Below are 15,785 nucleotides of genomic sequence, written 5' to 3'. Positions count from 1 at the left end.
TGTATTCATATCAACTGCTGTCCATTATGCCCACATACTTTTTATCTCTGTGTGATCCACCATACATTGTTAGTAATTATTTTATTCTTTTATAAAAGTCAAGCAAATATTGGTGGATGTGAAGCACAGGGTAGTTTTAGAATTCTAAAGCTGCAACTTTATAAAATATTTAGGAAACAAGCTTGGAGTTGAAGATATGTCTCCTCATGTTTCTTCCCTGCAATGCAGTTATTGAGGGTTGTGCTTAGAATCTGGAAGAATAAAAGCAAAAAAAAAGTCAGCAACATTGGCAGCATACTCGACAAATAAGTAGAAAAAGCAATCCCAAAAAGATCAGTTAACTCCTGATGGTAGAATTACTGCTTTATTTGTATTTTACAGGGGTCCTTTAACTTTGTTAACAGGAGCCAAACTTGCACACATGGCATTAGCATTGTTAAACTCTTTAATTGCACTCTAACCAGTATACAAATTATGTTCCATAGTGGTAAGGAAGGCAGGGTTGCTTCTTCAACTAGTTTATAGGTAACCAGTTACCTAGGCCCCGATGTATCAATTCCAACTCTCATGGACCGACCAAAATAGTTTATTCATATTTATTCTCTGTAACAGAGGAACTTGCCTACATCGAATTGCTTCCAACGCTATAAATGGTTGACCATATGTAATGTGTCAGTGATTTTTAACTCCTTGGTCAAGACCCAAAAATGGATATCCATTTTTGGGTCTTGACCAAGGAGTTAAAAATCACTGATATATTTGGAAGCAATTCTGTGCAGGCAAGTTCCTCTGTAACACAGGATAAATATGAGTTTAGTCTGTGTGACGATTCGATCTCTGCATGTCTTAGCCCTGCTTATCAGAAATTAGCTGTTGGCACATTGTTTTAGTTTTTTTATCTCGAAAATGCGAGCAATATTACTTTAAATTTCAGCACTACCTGAAAGTTTTTATCGTAATCCTAGAAGTGTAATTGCAATCAAAGTTTAATCAGTGTGACCATTAAAATAGTACACTGTTCATTAATTAGGCAGTATTTAATTAACCCTGGTCATGGGTAATAAATTAGATATCTGCACAATTCTCAGCATTTTCAAACTCAATAAACATTGCCTACCTAGAAGTAATGATTTAAAGTATTCATCTCTTTAACAAAATGTCACCATGGCTAATGATAGATGCCATTTATGTAGAAGTAAAGTGTTTTATTTTTTGTGTGTTTTTTTTATAAGTTATATACTTTTTTCTTCTTGTTGTATCCTTAGTAGGCACACTATTGGGTACCAATACATAGTACCAGGTAAGATCCTGATTTTCCTCTAGAACAGCATGAATTCTGCATAACATAAATGTTATAAGATTCTAGCAACATTCCTTGGGGTGTTTTTTTTATTTTTTTTATTGTTCAGGTAGGTACGTGACATTTCCATACGCCACAACAGCGTTCATATAGATATGCATACAGACTTATTCGTGGCATTAGTATGTGCACATTTTTTTTTTTAAGGTATAAGCAAGGTCGAGTTTTTAAAGAGTCAAAATAAACAATGGGAAATTTTAGCTTAATTCCTGTTTCTATCCAACAAACAGTTTTTAATGATTTTGCACCTAGCTTGACACACTAAAGGTGCTATATCTGCTTAAAGGACCACTATAGTGCCAGGAAAACATACTCGTTTTCCTGGCACTATAGTGCCCTGAGGGTGCCCCCACCCTCAGGGACCCCCTCCCGCTCTGGGATGAGGAAAGGGTTAAAACTTACCTTTATTCCAGCGCCGGGCGGGGAGCTCTCCTCCTCCTCTTCGCCTCCGACCCTCCCATTTGGCTGAATGCGCACGCGTGGCAAGAGCTGCGCGCGCATTCAGCCGGTCTCATAGGAAAGCATTATCAATGCTTTCCTATGGACGCTTGCATGCTCTCACTGTGATTTTCACAGTGAGAATCACGCAAGCGCCTCTAGCGGCTGTCAATGAGACAGCCACTAGAGGATTTGGAGGCTGGATTAACCCATTTATAAAGATAGCAGTTTTATAAACTGCTATGTTTATAAAAAAAAACGGGTTAACCCTAGCTGGACCTGGCACCCAAACCACTTCATTAAGCTGAAGTGGTCTGGGTGCCTAGAGTGGTCCTTTAAACCTTAGCTGTTCTTTTCTTAAATATTTGCATATAACAGTCGCTGATTTTTAGCTTTTGAGAGGAAATATATACAATAGGTAAACGTAGCTTAATTCCTGCTCCTATCTATTAAACAGTAATATAATGGATTTGCACATAGCTTGACATATTAAAAGTGTTAGATCTGTATGTTTGGTATAACATCCTATTCATCAGCTCATGTGTGTATATGCTAAGTGAGAGATATAGTAAAAACCAAAGAAAAACATGTTACTTGCGCTCTATCCTTTATCCCTATGTATTTTTAAAACAAATGGAGGTCTTTTAGTTACCTCCAATGGCCATGAGAGGATTGAGCCCACCTGCCACATCAAGGCAGACCCCCCTAGGTGGGTCCTAACTCTAACCATTCACCTTGCTTCCTTGAGCCTCTGGCAAAAATCTCTGAGACAGAAAGGGGTATTTTTTTTATATACACCCCTATACATTATTAACCCTTAATAGGGAACACATGGGATGGGCGGCTAAGTGAGAGATATAGCCTATTCATTAACATGAATGAAGTATACTTGTATCCCCTTACAAAAATCAAGATGAGAGAACATGTGCATATTAAGCAGGCTAAACAGTGGCATTAACAGTAGTGCATTTTTAGTTTATGCTTACAACTTTAACAAATTTAGGCTTATAAGCTGAATGTTGCAGGATTAAGATATTTAATGCTATACTCTGTGTGGTCAGTAATTAAAACAGGATAGAGGATCGCCTGTAGGTCAGGTCTAGACATTTTTAGATAAACTAAAAAGTTGAACGAGTTTGTCACACAGGTTGATCAGTGGTAAGACTTCGGCATCCTAGCCTAAGATAGAGACGGTAGCATATTATAGTTGCAGCAAGAGTGAGCTATTCTGTAACATGGTGGTAAAGAAACCTGGAGAGGAATGCAAGTGTAGGGGCAGTCCAGTAAACGAGTCCTGGTTCGGGGGTAAGTGCAGGGGGTTGAGCGGCATTACGAAACAGAGTCCAAGCAGGGCCCTCCCAGGCCTGCGATGATGGGTCCTCCGCGTCTGCAGTTGATGTCTTGGGTGACACATGCCAGCTGGTCTTCGGCCTGGGTAGGCCACATGTGGGTGCTTGTATTGCTGTTTTGCTTCAGTGGTGCGTGTGCCGCTCAATGCGTCTCCGGCTCCCCCGCTCATCCAGGGCCCGTGTTCTCTGTCGGTCCGCGTGGGGTAAGTGCAGGTCTGGGGATTTAAGTTGCTTCTGTTTAGTTGCTTTCCCCCTGGTGTCAGTGCAAGCCCATCTTCTTGTGATGGGTCGAGTGAGGAGGGAGCCACGCGGTCTCCGCCATTTTAGTTTCGGTTCCTGGGTGTTGGTTTGTCCTGGCTGTATTTGGGGCCATGAGGTGTGGTCCGGGATCACCCCCACCGGTCCAGAGGGGGGGCGAGAAACGGGGCCAGGTCCACCCAGCGTCATGCTTCTGGCATGGCCCTATTAGGCAGGATAGCGGGGCGGCGGCCGTCCACCCCGCTCACCGCCAGAGTCGGCCTCATCTTGAGGCGATGAGGATCACCCCTCCAAGGGACTAAAACAGTCTCTGCAAGCCTCGCCTCAGATCGGGTGTGCCTCCCTGCAATGTGCTGTAGCTGTCAGTCGTCAGGTTGGTGTGAAATTCGCAGTTTTATGCTTTAATTGTGGAAAGGTTGCAGGAGCTGCTCTCTTGTGCGACTGTTCAACATGGCGGTCTAGCCCCGCTTGGGGTGTTTTTAAAACATGCTGTCTCAATAGCATCATGCAGCTCTTACAAATGTTTTTCCTTACATTCATGCTGCAAACGTCATATTTCACATTGTTCAAAAGTTCTATTGACTGATTGTTAGGGAATGGGCATGCCACTTGAATGTAATTGTTGTGGATTGAGTTTGAAATTATTGCCTTAGTGATATGATCAAATCCCAATGGTAGCCATTTGAAAACAAACTGAGACCATAAAATATTATAGTAGTCAAATAAACAATCCGCAGTTGGTATTAAAAGGGCATTTTGCGCACCACAACCCCAACAGATGAATATACTTGTTCTGCAGGAAAAAAAGATTTTCCCTGCAGCCTGAACAGTTTAAAGCGGTTAGCTGCATAATGCCACCTCTAGTGGCTGTTACTCAGACAGCCAGTAAAAAAAAAACTTCCTGGATGATGTCCTGCAAAGATTAAGTCAATGCATCTCTAAGAGGAAATGCTAATTGGCGCAGAGTGGCAATTGCTGCGCATGCATACTAGCCCCCTCCCCTACTGAATTGGACGATATCATCTGTATTAACCGGGTAGGACCTCCAACCGCTCCCCTGTATTCCTAATGCTAGACTGTCCCTTTAAGGAGTATAGTTTATGCATGACGTATAATTTTTGATGTTTTCTACTAACAAGCTGGTATATCTAATAATGTGACTTTATAGACATATTGCCTGTTGTTTGTCTTTTCAACAGATAAGTCATATATTTGTATTGTTGATTTTAGAAAAAAAGATTTAAAAAAAAAAAATACCGGTATATGATCAATGAAGAAAAAATATATTTTAATGAAACTCACTTTTTAGATTTTTATTGTCTTGATGGAGTCTGTGTGCTGCAAAAACTGTCTGCAAAACATTTCATCATCTATATCCTTATACGCATTACTGGCTGATTTAATGGGCTCATGCTCCATTATACCATTGAAAAAAAGTCTTTCAGTGACAAAATTCATAGACTTCCAGAGTCCTTATGTGACTTGCAATCAGCATTTCTTCCTGTTTACAAACCTTCTGTTCCTCCACCCCTGACTGCCTGCATTTTATACCTATAGTTTCTGTAACAGTCTGTTACAATCTTAGCTTTGGTAATATCGTATAAAGGGATTTTATACTTCATTATATGTAATTGTCTAACTACTAATACTAGTTATCTACCACAACATACACAGAATTGTGAAGTCCCTTAAAATCGATTTTTTTTTTTTCCCCCTGTTTTGTTTTACCTGGTATGAAATTACACACAATTAGGGTTATTCACTAAAGTGTGACTTGTTGGGAATTCAAAGTGAATTTCAAATGTGAAGTCAAAGAAGCTGAATTGGAATCATAGCTTAATTTTTACAGTTCTGCTGTTAAGACCTTCCATTTGAACCATTTTGATTTGGCTATTTTTTTATTTTTTTTTTTACCTGAAATGTGTGCGTGATAATGGTCATCCATTAATATTTAATACCCTTAAAAATATATATACATGCATTTCCTGAACTATTGAGCTAGGTACTCATAAAGCTACTAAACATCTACTGTGTCATGTTTTCCAATACATAACATTCATGTCTAATAAGGTACCCCTTAATGAATATCTAAAACATCATGCTTACCTCCTTTAATAAAGCAAATACCACTACACAAATTCAGGATTTAGAGAGCTTATTTACCTTTTATGCATTCCTATCCTGTCCTCTACTGCTATGTCTTAAAAAACACAGAAAAAAAAAAACATCCTCTTTAGTTAATCATTCCCTGCCACTTCCTCCCACTTCCCATATGTGCAGTTTTATACTTCCTTGTATAAACTGGAAAATGTGGGTCTACCATTATTTTATGTATTTTTTTCCGTTTTAATTGTGAGTTTCCATCAGGCTACATTAAGGAATCCAGTATAGGAAATCTGTTAATTAAAAAATTTGGTGTATAGCATACCGGTACTTCCCAAGTTTCTCCATATAGGAGAAACCGTTCACATTTTGAGCCACAACCCTTCTGTTCCTGTGTTCTATCCTAATATCCATTTTTTTTTCTAGGAGACCCATATTACTGTGTCTGAATTTATACCAGAGCTCCACAGCAAAAATAGTCTCAGTAATGTTAATAATATAAAACTATTTGAAGGGACTCAACAGGCACCCAAACCACCTCATCTCAATGAAGTGGTATGGGTGGTGTGTCCCTCTTGTTTTAACACATTGTCAGTGAGACATAGGACACCTGGTCCCATAGCAACCTGTGAGCTGTGTAAATGAAAAAATAAAACAAAAAATGTGTTTTGAAATAAGTGTCACTGGGTGGCTTGTGTTGACCTAAGAGTGCTCCAGGTCGTATAAAGGGGTGTATATTTCAGGTAGAGTGCCAGTGTTGGTTATCTATATATATCATATATATATAAGCTGAATTAATACAAATATCAGCTGCCACTGTAGCTAGTGTAACTCCCACCAGTCCTGGATAGACTGAGACATTCCTAATAGTGGTGAACTATGATTAATGGAATCCTAAATCTAACCGCAGCTCCAACCCTAAATAAATGTTTAAAGAGAAGTGGAACCCTGTTATATTATTATTCTGTGTAATTCATGTTGTCACAGCTATTGTATGTTGCTCTGCTGGGATGTCTGGACTGAAGTACAGTAAAGTGCAGTCCTTTGAGAAGACCTTGAGCTAAACACGACAGTGACATTGAGTTTTAGAGACATGTGATGTTATAACAGCAGGTCCTTGGGCTTGCCGATAGAGGTGTGGTTAGAAAGTTTAGCTTTGAAAAATCTGGTAAAGTAAAGCCATGGGCATTATCTGTATATTTTGTCTGTCAGCCAGAGTAATGTGCCGATATATTATATAATTAAATGGGTTTAAAAAATATTGTGTGCCCTGTATAGTGACACAGAAGTTAATTAAACAAATATGCCCTGTACCCATGGAGATTCCCACAAGAAACTTGAAACTGAATCAAGGAATAAATGTTCACAACTACGACGTTGACACACAAAGCAAAACATGATTTTTAGCTGCCTCTCTGCGTGAAATTGAGAAACTCAATAATGGCATCTACTGACCATGTCAGAGGCTTAAGCAAGGGTGGATATGGAAAGCAGTTGGTTCTCTTGTGTTAACGATTCTTGGCCATAAAAATTCAGAGCATACAGATGGGAATTTTAGATATTCCACTTAAACGAAAATCAGCGGATGTAAAATGTTAATGCTCACCATAAAAACCCCACAGAATTTATCTGAACGCAAATCACCAATTAAGTGACGCAGTAAATGTGCTTAATTAGGTTATTATAGAAGTGGCTCAGTGGATAATTTTAATATGAATAAAATTTGTTTCTATTTGCTTAATTTGTTTTTTTTACTGTATATTACTGATCTCTATGGTATTAATAAAATAGCTGCCCAATCATCTGTTTTGCTATATAAATTTCAGTTTTGCCTATTTCTATAGATCAAAGCCTCTCAAACTGAAATGCAAAAATAAACCAAAAACAGCCCCCCTAAAGCAAGTTTTTATTAGGCGTGTGCTAATCCAGTTAGAAAGTTAATATTTTTTATTTTGTGTTCTTAACACCATAGAGCCCACTGCCAGAGCTCTTGCCCTCTTCCCCCTCCCCCAAATCATTCATGGCCAAAATCACAGTGAGAAGCGCGGAGGCTGGATTAACCCATAGGGAAACTGCTATGTTTACAGCAGAACGGGTTAATTCCAGATGGACCTGGCACCCAGACCACTTCATTAAGCTGAAGTGGTATGGGTGCCTATAGTGGTCCTTTAAGTCTTCCATTACATTACACCAGAGAGTAAGAGGTGGTAGTATGTCCTGTTTTCAGTAAAGGGGAACAACCTGTTTTGCAGAATTTAAAATCCGAATGGTCTGGGATTTCTTCTATTTGGCTGTTGGTGTAGTGGTATGATGTTAGAGAAAAGGAGCAGGATTCGTACTCCTAAGAAGCTGCAGCATTCTATACCACATTGACAGCCTTTTATAGACAGTTTCTTGGGTTTTGATAGCTAGAGCACAATGATGTACTAGGTCACAGATCTGACCCCACTGATGTTCCGTGAAAGGTCTCTCCAATCGCTACTTCCCATTTATCCATATATGGTGGAGTGGGGAGATTCATGTTTTGTTGTAGTAAAGAGAAATGAAATCGCAAGTTGTTGTGGGTCCAATTTAACACGTGTTCGAAAGGGGAGAATCTGAGTATTTTGTGTTTCCTGGAAAAGTACACTATATGGTTCCTTTAAATAGGTGTGTAAATCTGCAGTGATCTTGTTTGTTATATGGCTGCTGATGATTAATTCATTATTCACTAAACAAACGTTATTTCATCTAATGTGTAAGCAATTTCCAATTCAGCTTCTTTAGACTGAATTTTACAATTCACTAACCTTTTACTGATTAGTTCACTACACCTTGCTGCCTAGTGGATGAACCCTAAAGTTGAATAGTTTTTTATCAGGATTGGAGAAGAGTTTCATAATTTGCTGCTTTACCATGGCTGCTCTAACTTGGTAAATGTGAGTGTGCTGCTCTCTTTATTATCTTTTTCCCCTTTCAGTTTTTGCGTGTATAGTCAGAGAGGAATGACTAATTTACCACACGGCCTCCTTATTTAGCATTGCTTCCCTGAATGGATCTGCTCTGTGAACTCTTACAGGGTTATTCACAAAAGTGAGAATTGAATGCACATTTCAAATTAAAGGTAAACATTATTGGACTGGAGAAATTCTACTAGTCTGCCATGCTTTGTGTTCGGCTACTCTGGCCTTAAATTTAAAATTCACATTGAATTCTCACTTTAGTGAATAACCCTGTTAACTTATTGTCTTGTGCCCAACTGCGGCTTACAAGCTTGTAAAGTACTACCTATTCCTAAATGAAGTGCTAGTCTCAGGCTGCAGCTGGCATGTTTGTATTTATTTATTTAGCCATGCTCAGTGAAGTAGAGAATTATAAGAGATGCATTCGGATTATTGGAGAAGTGAATTTGTCCTGTCATTGAGTTGTGGAATTTGGTTTAATTCATTTGATCAGCGGCGGCAATTCTGTCTATAGCGGTAGTTAGAACCTTGAAAATAATAGTAATAGCAAATTGCTGAAGGAAGGATATATTTAGCATTCACTATTTATTTTTATTTTTTATATGAAGGAGCTTTATTTGATTAGCCAAAGAACTGTATATTCAATTGTTATTCTACCCTTACGAACACATTTTTTCAGATTTCTCTCTTTGCCTATTCTTCTTTCCCTACATTCCCTTCGCATTCACCCAGTACAAGGTTTTTGTTTTTTTAAATCACTAATCAGAACTGTTTTATTTAATGTTTTAGTGCCTCAACGTAGAAACACTTTAAAGAGAGGAAGTCTTTTTGAATAAGGGATAAATATGCACGTGTTTGTCCTTAAAATGCATCCTCACAAGGTGACTTTAAAACCTGGAAAAGTTCCAGCTTCTGCATTATATTCTTTGCTACCAAAACAGCACCATGTTCAGTGAAAATGACTCTTGACTCTTAAGACAATGAATTCTCTATAGTGCCATCCCAATTCTGTCAAGTGTATTTTTTTTTTTTAATATTTTTTTTTCATTGTTTTTTGCTACCGCAAGTGAATTAATATGTAATTCCACATGCCACTACATGCACTAAACTGTGCTACTAGATAACCCCCTGAGACAAGTGTACTGAATAAGATTGAGTAGAGATAGATTTCAGTTATAGGCAGTCTAGTTGTATTTGTGCAGTTAATTAACACCTCTAACTGCCCATTGGATTAGTGCTTAGTATGGTGGTGGTTGGGTGCTTGGAGAACCAGATTAACATAGGGGATATTGGAGCAGCAGTTTGAAGCCCATGCTTTGGAGTAGGCCTAAAGCAGCAGCAATATAATAGGTTAATTCGTTATTTTTCTTTCTAAACATTTTCTTTCTATATGTTAAATATTGTATCGCCTGTTTTTTGTTTTTTTTAATTTTTATTGATTAGTGGTTTCCCAGTTCTCAGCCTGTACTATGCACGGAAGCTGGGGTTCATGTAATGTGAATCGTCTGAAAGTTGTACATGTAAAATCGCAATTAAATAGGAATGGGGAGTCCAAAATGTCTTAACAGTAGATTTGCTTTATGTCACATTTAGCCCATGACTATTGAGACAACGGGAATGGAAGTGTAACTTTTGTCACTAGTCCCATTGCATTTTTTTGTGTTCTGTTTTCCTGAACCTGTCCTTCGCTGTCACTGCCATCCTCTTCCGGCAGGTCTTATTTTGAAGAATACAGCATTGAGATCTATGGAGGATCCCAGGAGACTGCAGAATCCTCCATAGAGCCAATTATCTGCAGCCATCATTTGGGGGGGATTGACACTTCTATACGGTGGTAGCTCTGCCCAGTGTCAAGCAGTGTGAGGCGTGGGAAATATAGATAAAATAAAGTAATCCCTACTTTGTCTTATGCTTTTTGTTATAAATAAAAGAAAAAATAGAAAAAGAAAGACTGACTAGAGAAAAGGCAGAGACGAGGAAAAAGGTAAGTAAAGTATGACAGTGCTGCTTTAAGTTGAATCAATATTAATTCTATATAACCTGGATGATATTGATAGGCCAAAAGAATCGAACTAACCCACCTCAAGCCCTCAGAGACCATCACCCCCATCCAGCTTGGACAAACAATGACATGATATTGATAATGCAGTAGCATTTATTCTGCGTTATTTTTGTGGCTAAATAAGGGGCTAACAATCCCCATTTGTTATTAAGCCATTCCTAATTGATTCTAGGAAAATAACTCAAGTGGATGGTACCCACAAACTATTAACAGCTTAACCTCTACCTTGAGCTGAGGAGATTTGAGTGTCCCTTTAAGTTATGACAAATGATAACTGTAAAATAAAATAAAAAATAAGAATGTGGGAAAATAGCAGAGAAAGCAAAATTCTAGACTTTTATCCCTTGTCCTGTTTTAGACCAAATTCTGTAATCCCACTAGTGTGCAGTTTAGGTGATTTCAGGGAGAAAAGCACAAAAAAACAGTCCTCTGGAGAGTTTGTGAAATATAGACCTTGATAATTTAGCGAAAACGCCAACTCTGCATGTTCTTCTTCTATGCCAGACTGAGTCACCTAAATAAATGAACAAAGAATATTGTTTCTTTTTTCTTTGTCTATATATATTTCCAAATGTGAATCTCCTGGGGGTTTAATTTCTTTCAGTGAAATACTTTGTATTTAGAGAAGAAAAAAGTCTTAATATTCTTGATTGCAATTCAAACCTCCACATAAATCATTAAATAGCGTGGTGTCCTTAACTTTTAAGGTCAATAAGATGCTTCATAGCAAAGTTTTTCTTTTGCATAAGGGAAAGATGAAGCTGGAAATATTATGTCAGCAATTTGGTATTTTAATGCAGTGACCTCATGGTCTAACTATAGTTTATTGCGTATATCTTTTTAATAGTATAAGATGTTCATATGTTTAACCCTTTCTGCAAGCTGTGCAGCATATTGCAAATGATATGACCCTAGAACATTGCTTTCCTGTCTTGCAGGCATTTTGCTTATTTTAAAGGAATACACATAATGTTTAAAGTTAATATAGATTTTTAAAAGTAGTGCTCCTTAATGCAAATAAATGCACTTGCCATAAAATTCACCTGTTTCTCAGTGATGGGACAGTCACCTTGGTGCAGCTTCTCCTCATTGAAGACATGGGGTTCATGCACAGTGAGTACCCTGCCCCGCAAATCAAATGATTCTCACAGAGAAGTATTGAATCCAAATGGATACGTTTGGCATCATGTTGTGCAAAAAAACGTAAGTGACAAAGTGCCTCGTTGTGGCAGTGTTTTACATTGCCCAAAAAAGGGACACAATAGCAACACCAATACCACGTCATTAAGATGAAGTTGTTTAGGTGCTTAAAGTCTCTATTTAAAAATTCTTTACTGTGCTATTAAGGTACGAGGATAGTAAAACTTGAAGTTATTAAGATTATAAAGCCAATAGGATGGAAGGAGGGACATAACTCCAAATTGCAGGATGCTCACACTAAGCCCAAAGGATTTGAGAGATATATATCAAGAGTTCATTTTTTTTAGGTTCTAGAAAAGAAAGGCAATCATTTGGGTTTGTTTGTTTGTTTGTGGGTGGTGTGGGATTCTTAAAAATTATTGCCCTTTAGATTAAATAGGTTGTGTAATAGGTTGTTGATATTGATATACGATAAATCCAGTGTGCTGCTTCTCCTAATTAACATGCCTCACAACTGTCCTGAATTCCGTGAGACTGTCTAAGTTTTTGGCCCTTGTCCTGCTGTCATGGATTGGTTGTATAGGGCAATATTGACATGCGTTTGTTATGACATATATAGATTGCATCACCAGCATGTCTAGACCTACCTTCACGCCCCAATTACATACCTCCTATTTTTGAGATGTATTTATTTACTAATCTTTTTTTAATAATGTATTCAATCAGCATAGGTATCTTTTTCAAGGTATGGCTATGGTCTCTTAAAGAGATGGATAAAAAAACAAAACTTATTGGCATATTCAGAAGCTCTCCAAGAAATTACAGGGCCTCCAGTCATGGGAGAGTGTGAGATCTCTGGACTACCTAAGCAACTTGGCAAGTCTAGTATTTGTTATATGCTGTGTTTGTATATAAAAAAAAATGCCAATGCTTAGTTTAGAGAAACTGTAGTTTATGATATACTGGTATTCAGAAAAAGTAATTGGAGCATGTGTGCCTCTCTGGAGTAAGCAGATCAAGAACATATTGTGAGTCATATCCAGAGCTGGCCCAAGACATTGTGCTGCCTGGGTCCAAGGGTAAAATGCTGCCCCACCCCTCACCAAAACCTAAACCATGCCACCAAACCACGCCCACATTCATTACGTTATGCAGTGTGTGTAGTGAATGCAGTGGATGCAAAATGTGTGTTTGTGAAATGGATTCAGTGTGTGTATTGTATGCAGTTTGTGTGATGAAAGCATTATGTGTGTGTACAGTGGATGCAGAGTGTGTGATTGTGTATTGTATGCAGTGAATGAAGTGTCTGTGTGTATTGTACGCAGTGTGTGTGTATGTATATATAGTTGATGCACTGTGAATAGGGGATGCAGTGTCTGTGTGCAGTGCATGTAGTGTGTGTATTGTATGCAGTGTGTTTAGTGAATGCTTTGTTTTTGTGTGTATTGTATGCAGTGTGTTTAGTGAATGCATTGTGTGTGTGTGTGTAGAGTGGATGCAGTGTGTTGTGCATATAGTGTGTGTAGTGGATGCAGTGTGTTTGTAGTGCATATAGGGATGTGAATATAGGGTGAGCAATTCTTTATTTTTTATTTTATTTTTTACTTTTTTACTTTTTTTTATGTTTATTCTTCCCTCCCTACCTTTTACCTGTGGGTAGGGAGGGAGGATATTTAACCCCCTGCTGGTCCGGTGGCTCATCGAAGAGGGGGCCCAGAGCTGTAATCTCCACTCCAGCAGCAGCACTCCTTCCGCGAGCTGTGAGAGCGCGCCTGCTGGGTTACCATGGCAACGCTCCAGCATGCTTTGCATCCTGCTGAGCGTTGCCGTGGTATCCCGCCACAACACTCTTGCGGCTTGAGGAAGGAGCGGACAGTACCTGCTGCTGCTGGAGTAGACATTACAGCTCTGGGCCCCCTCTTCATTAACCAAGGCTGTAAGGGTCCCGGAACAGCATACATATATAGCAGTAATCACTATAGATAAATGCATAGGCGGCCCTGGGCACCTTACAGCAGATTTCCTAAAAGTACACTGTGAAAGTGCCGTCTGGAGCCATGGTCCCACCGGGACCAATGGATGGGCCGGCCCTGGTCATATCTATCATTTTGTTTAAGAGACAGTAAATTCCCAATCCCTGAAATCAGCAAAGGAAGATTTTGAATTCTGAACCTTGATTCAGTGCTGGAAGCACATATATACTCTTTCCCAGTGCATCCTGATACTTGAACTTGGCACTGGCAATTTTCTTATTTTCAATATTGAGAGATATAAAATCAGTAGAGTAGGTGATGGGGTTGTATTGAGTCATGCCAATTGCACAATGATGGCAGATGGAAAAGGTGTGGTTTTTTAAAAAAAAAATATTATTCCAGCCCTCCCATGGGCATCAGGTTGTCGGGCATCCCTGAAGACCTGCCAACTGGGACAGCCAGTGCTCAGAGGTGTGCTGCATCATTGAATGGGGCAATGCCAGGAAGAACTTCATGGTGCTACGGAAATACTGTTTTCAGTTTAGAAGATGGCTTGCCATGTTCTGTAGCTTATTCCAAAGTCTACTATAGTACACGGTTATGACGATAATTTTCCTGAGGAACACATATTAACATTACTAAATTCAAAAAGGATCAGCGTGACCTTCTCACTTATTTCCATTTTCTCCATGGAGCTAGCTTCTATTATGAGAAATTTTTTTTTTTTTACTGAAGTGTGATTCTCTAACACTTTGATAGCTTGATGAAGTTTATTATCTACCAGCCCAACCAGTTCACCAATAGTTTTCACATTTAATGCCTATGAGAAATGGATTTGAGAAAGAAAATCAGAGGGAAGAGACAGAGAACATGGCTCATTTCTGACCATCAGTCATGAATATTTCTAGTAGATCTGTTCATGTCTGTCACATCAGATTTTAACTGTGGCACAAGCAGATATTACAATATGGTAGCAGGACATTTTTCTGTAGGTAGCAATCACAAATAGTATAATTATTTATTATGACAGATAGCAAGCTCCTATTTGCCATTCTGTGACATGCAACTAAATGACATTTAATGGATATAAAGTTTATACCTGTTAACTGACATCTAAGTGGGAGTATTTGTGTTCATGTTTGTAACAGATAGCCAACTCCAATAAAGATTCACAGAACATTGAGAATAGCGTGGAGACAAACAATTTACATTCCTCCAATAGGCATGTGTTTCCTGTCAAACTACAATAACATAATAACAGTATATAACAACATTTTATATATAGATTTGTTTGCAAATGCCAATATAGAATGTTATTCAATATCCAAGGTCAGTGAAGACTGTTTTATATAATCCAAGCTCTATTATATAGTATAGTATACTATTACTTCCCTTGCCATTTATAGGTCTTTACATTTTCACTAAATGCTCTATTACTTTATAGTGTTATTTACTAAACAACAGATTTTGTTGGAACGGGCAAAATATGGCGAAATTAGCCATATTCTGACTGGAATGGCAAGCATCATGCTTACTAATGGCAATTCGGGTTGAAATACAGCCACTCAGACTGTATCTATGTGAATCATTTAGTGTCTGGATTTTAAAATGTGTGCTTTTCGCATCTGAACGGTATACATAGTATAGGATTTGGAATATGTGCAAAGCACTGCATTTAAACTCAGTCTGGACTGAATGCATCCTGCAGAATGAACATCCATAAATTATCATTGACATATTTTTTTGCAAGCGAACAATACTTTAACAAATATTTGCCTGTTCGCACTGTAAAACACGTTTTAAAAACCTCTCAGCAATACGAGGGTTAATTATGCCACCATTTAAAAAAGTGAAAGAACTTTTTTTTTTTTTTTTTTTAATGATTCCAATGTGAGTATGGTCAATATGATAACCATGTCAGTATAAGGGAGGTTTGTAAACTCCCTTAAACCCCCAGATGCTGCAAGTGGGGGCATATCTACTAGACAGTGAGCAGCCAGTGTTGCTCATTGTAACTATTATTTTATTGTGAGATCGAGCAAAGGGTATTTATATTTGGAACTGCTCTATAATGCAGCATGCAAACATTAAAAAAAAAAAAAAAGCGTGGCAACTCTAGAATATGGACAACAGTGTTAATTGCTACTTGCTTGCAGCATA

The 15,785-nt window shown here is 38.4% G+C and overlaps 1 protein-coding gene across 5 annotated transcripts in view; it reads left to right on the top strand.

Annotated features, from left to right (window-relative positions):
- Positions 1-15,785, top strand: part of NR3C2 (nuclear receptor subfamily 3 group C member 2) — a 358,005-nt gene that overhangs the window by 155,054 nt on the left and 187,166 nt on the right. The window lies entirely within an intron of this gene.

This window comes from Pelobates fuscus, chromosome 6 (assembly GCF_036172605.1).
Source record: "Pelobates fuscus isolate aPelFus1 chromosome 6, aPelFus1.pri, whole genome shotgun sequence".
Classification (NCBI taxonomy): domain Eukaryota; kingdom Metazoa; phylum Chordata; class Amphibia; order Anura; family Pelobatidae; genus Pelobates; species Pelobates fuscus.
The sequence above is the reverse complement of the archived record's forward strand: the minus strand, read 5'-3'. Positions and strand labels throughout refer to the sequence as shown.